Source organism: Gnatocerus cornutus, unplaced genomic scaffold (assembly GCF_029298725.1).
Source record: "Gnatocerus cornutus isolate USDA-ARS CGAHR unplaced genomic scaffold, icGnaCorn1.1 ctg00000026.1, whole genome shotgun sequence".
Classification (NCBI taxonomy): domain Eukaryota; kingdom Metazoa; phylum Arthropoda; class Insecta; order Coleoptera; family Tenebrionidae; genus Gnatocerus; species Gnatocerus cornutus.
In genome coordinates, this window is record NW_028275377.1 from 2,917,069 (window position 1) to 2,922,332 (window position 5,264).

Genomic DNA, 5,264 nt, shown 5'->3' on the forward strand with positions numbered 1-5,264 from the left:
TCTTACAGAAAACCGCATATTTAGAACCAAAACAACGATTTCTCGCCGATTTTCGTTGTTTTCTATCTTGAATTCGCCAAGAAGAGCACGAAATCTACAAAATCATGACTTTTTACCTAGATTCAACGGCTGAATTACAAGAAAACAGCAGAATTCTGCACGAAATCATCAAAATTCTTACAGAAAACCGCATATTTCGATGCAAAACGACGATTTCTCGCCGATTTTCGTTGTTTTCTGGCTTGAATTCCCAAAGAAGAGAACGAAATCTACAAAATCATGACTTTTTACCAAGATTCAACGGCTGAATTGCAAGAAAACAGCAGAATTCTGCACGAAATCATCAAAATTCTTACAGAAAACCGCATATTTCGATGCAAAACGATTATTTCTCGCCGATTTTCGTTGTTTTCTGGCTTGAATTCGCAAAGAAGAGCACGAAATCTAAAAAATCATGACTTATTACCAAGATTCAACGGCTGAATTGCAAGAAAACAGCAGAATTCAGCACGAAATCATCAAAATTCTTACAGAAAATCGCATATTTCGATGCAAAACGACGATTTCTCGCCGATTTTCGTTCTTTTCTGGCTTGAATTCGCAAAGAAGAGCACGAAATCTACAAAATCATGACTTTTTACCAAGATTCAACGGCTGAATTGCAAGAAAACAGCAGAATTCTGCACGAAATCATCAAAATTCTTACAGAAAACCGCATATTTCGATGCAAAACAACGATTTCTCGCCGATTTTCGTTGTTTTCTATCTTGAATTCGCCAAGAAGAGCACGAAATCTACAAAATCATGACTTTTTACATAGATTCAACGGCTGAATTGCAAGAAAACAGCAGAATTCTGCACGAAATCATCAAAATTCTTACAGAAAACCGCATATTTCGATGCAAAACGACGATTTCTCGCCGATTTTCGTTGTTTTCTGGCTTGAATTCGCAAAGAAGAGCACGAAATCTACAAAATCATGACTTTTTACCAAGATTCAACGGCTGAATTGCAAGAAAACACCAGAATTCTGCACGAAATCATCAAAATTCTTACAGAAAACCGCATTTTTCGATGCAAAACGACGATTTCTCGCCGATTTTCGTTGTTTTCTGGCTTGAATTCGCAAAGAAGAGCACGAAATCTACAAAATCATGACTTTTTACCAAGATTCAACGGCTGAATTGCAAGAAAACAGCAGAATTCTGCACGAAATCATCAAAATTCTTACAGAAAACCGCATATTTCGATGCAAAACAACAATTTCTCGCCGATTTTCGTTGTTTTCTGGCTTGAATTCGCAAAGAAGAGCACGAAATCTACAAAATCATGACTTTTTACCAAGATTCAACATCTGAATTGCAAGAAAACAGCAGAATTCTGCACGAAATCATCAAAATTCTTAGAGAAAACTGCATATTTCGATGCAAAACAACGATTTCTCGCCGATTTTCGTTGTTTTCTATCTTGAATTCGCCAAGAAGAGCACGAAATCTACAAAATCATCACTTTTTACCAAGATTCAACATCTGAATTGCAAGAAAACAGCAGCATTCTGCACGAAATCATCAAAATTCTTAGAGAAAACTGCATATTTCGATGCAAAACAACGATTTCTCGCCGATTTTCGTTGTTTTCTATCTTGAATTCGCCAAGAAGAGCACGAAATCTACAAAATCATGACTTTTTACCTAGATTGAACGGCTGAATTGCAAGAAAACAGCAAAATTCTGCACGAAATCATCAAAATTCTTACAGAAAACCGCATATTTCGATGCAAAACAACGATTTCTCGCCGATTTTCGTTGCTTTCTGGCTTGAATTCGCAAAGAGGAGCACGAAATCTACAAAATCATGACTTTTTACCAAGATTCAACATCTGAATTGCAAGAAAACAGCAGAATTCTGCACGAAATCATCAAAATTCTTAGAGAAAACTGCATATTTCCATGCAAAACGACGATTTCTCGCCGATTTTCGTTGTTTTCTGGCTTGAATTCGCAAAGAAGAGCACGAAATCTACAAAATCATGACTTTTTACCAAGATTCATCGGCTGAATTGCAAGAAAACACCAGAATTCTGCACGAAATCATCAAAATTCTTACAGAAAACCGCATATTTCGATGCAAAACGACGATTTCTCGCCGATTTTCGTTGTTTTCTGGCATGAATTTGCAAAGAAGAGCACGAAATCTACAAAATCATCACTTTTTACCAAGATTCAACGGCTGAATTGCAAGAAAACAGCAGAATTCTGCACGAAATCATCAAAATTCTTACAGAAAACCGCATATTTCGATGCAAAACAACGATTTCTCGCCGATTTTCGTTGTTTTCTATCTTGAATTCGCCAAGAAGAGCACGAAATCTACAAAATCATGACTTTTTACATAGATTCAACGGCTGAATTGCAAGAAAACAGCAGAATTCTGCACGAAATCATCAAAATTCTTACAGAAAACCGCATATTTCGATGCAAAACGACGATTTCTCGCCGATTTTCGTTGTTTTCTGGCTTGAATTCGCAAAGAAGAGCACGAAATCTACAAAATCATGACTTTTTACCAAGATTCAACGGCTGAATTGCAAGAAAACACCAGAATTCTGCACGAAATCATCAAAATTCTTACAGAAAACCGCATATTTCGATGCAAAACGACGATTTCTCGCCGATTTTCGTTGTTTTCTGGCTTGAATTCGCAAAGAAGAGCACGAAATCTACAAAATCATGACTTTTTACCAAGATTCAACGGCTGAATTGCAAGAAAACAGCAGAATTCTGCACGAAATCATCAAAATTCTTACAGAAAACCGCATATTTCGATGCAAAACAACAATTTCTCGCCGATTTTCGTTGTTTTCTGGCTTGAATTCGCAAAGAAGAGCACGAAATCTACAAAATCATGACTTTTTACCAAGATTCAACATCTGAATTGCAAGAAAACAGCAGAATTCTGCACGAAATCATCAAAATTCTTAGAGAAAACTGCATATTTCGATGCAAAACAACGATTTCTCGCCGATTTTCGTTGTTTTCTATCTTGAATTCGCCAAGAAGAGCACGAAATCTACAAAATCATGACTTTTTACCTAGATTGAACGGCTGAATTGCAAGAAAACAGCAAAATTCTGCACGAAATCATCAAAATTCTTACAGAAAACCGCATATTTCGATGCAAAACAACGATTTCTCGCCGATTTTCGTTGTTTTCTGGCTTGAATTCGCAAAGAGGAGCACGAAATCTACAAAATCAAGACTTTTTACCAAGATTCAACATCTGAATTGCAAGAAAACAGCAGAATTCTGCACGAAATCATCAAAATTCTTAGAGAAAACTGCATATTTCCATGCAAAACGACGATTTCTCGCCGATTTTCGTTGTTTTCTGGCTTGAATTCGCAAAGAAGAGCACGAAATCTACAAAATCATGACTTTTTACCAAGATTCATCGGCTGAATTGCAAGAAAACACCAGAATTCTGCACGAAATCATCAAAATTCTTACAGAAAACCGCATATTTCGATGCAAAACGACGATTTCTCGCCGATTTTCGTTGTTTTCTGGCATGAATTTGCAAAGAAGAGCACGAAATCTACAAAATCATCACTTTTTACCAAGATTCAACGGCTGAATTGCAAGAAAACAGCAGAATTCTGCACGAAATCATCAAAATTCTTACAGAAAACCGCATATTTCGATGCAAAACAACGATTTCTCGCCGATTTTCGTTGTTTTCTATCTTGAATTCGCCAAGAAGAGCACGAAATCTACAAAATCATGACTTTTTACATAGATTCAACGGCTGAATTGCAAGAAAACAGCAGAATTCTGCACGAAATCATCAAAATTCTTACAGAAAACCGCATATTTCGATGCAAAACGACGATTTCTCGCCGATTTTCGTTGTTTTCTGGCTTGAATTCGCAAAGAAGAGCACGAAATCTACAAAATCATGACTTTTTACCAAGATTCAACGGCTGAATTGCAAGAAAACACCAGAATTCTGCACGAAATCATCAAAATTCTTACAGAAAACCGCATATTTCGATGCAAAACGACGATTTCTCGCCGATTTTCGTTGTTTTCTGGCATGAATTTGCAAAGAAGAGCACGAAATCTACAAAATCATCACTTTTTACCAAGATTCAACGGCTGAATTGCAAGAAAACAGCAGAATTCTGCACGAAATCATCAAAATTCTTACAGAAAACCGCATATTTCGATGCAAAACGACGATTTCTCGCCGATTTTCGTTGTTTTCTGGCTTGAATTCCCAAAGAAGAGAACGAAATCTGCAAAATCATGACTTTTTATTAAGATTCAACGGCTGAAAAAATTCTTACAGAAAACCGCATATTTAGAACCAAAACAACGATTTCTCGCCGATTTTCGTTGTTTTCTATCTTGAATTCGCCAAGAAGAGCACGAAATCTACAAAATCATGACTTTTTACCTAGATTCAACGGCTGAATTACAAGAAAACAGCAGAATTCTGCACGAAATCATCAAAATTCTTACAGAAAACCGCATATTTCGATGCAAAACGACGATTTCTCGCCGATTTTCGTTGTTTTCTGGCTTGAATTCCCAAAGAAGAGAACGAAATCTACAAAATCATGACTTTTTACCAAGATTCAACGGCTGAATTGCAAGAAAACAGCAGAATTCTGCACGAAATCATCAAAATTCTTACAGAAAACCGCATATTTCGATGCAAAACGATTATTTCTCGCCGATTTTCGTTGTTTTCTGGCTTGAATTCGCAAAGAAGAGCACGAAATCTAAAAAATCATGACTTATTACCAAGATTCAACGGCTGAATTGCAAGAAAACAGCAGAATTCAGCACGAAATCATCAAAATTCTTACAGAAAATCGCATATTTCGATGCAAAACGACGATTTCTCGCCGATTTTCGTTCTTTTCTGGCTTGAATTCGCAAAGAAGAGCACGAAATCTACAAAATCATGACTTTTTACCAAGATTCAACGGCTGAATTGCAAGAAAACAGCAGAATTCTGCACGAAATCATCAAAATTCTTACAGAAAACCGCATATTTCGATGCAAAACAACGATTTCTCGCCGATTTTCGTTGTTTTCTATCTTGAATTCGCCAAGAAGAGCACGAAATCTACAAAATCATGACTTTTTACATAGATTCAACGGCTGAATTGCAAGAAAACAGCAGAATTCTGCACGAAATCATCAAAATTCTTACAGAAAACCGCATATTTCGATGCAAAACGACGATTTCTCGCCGAT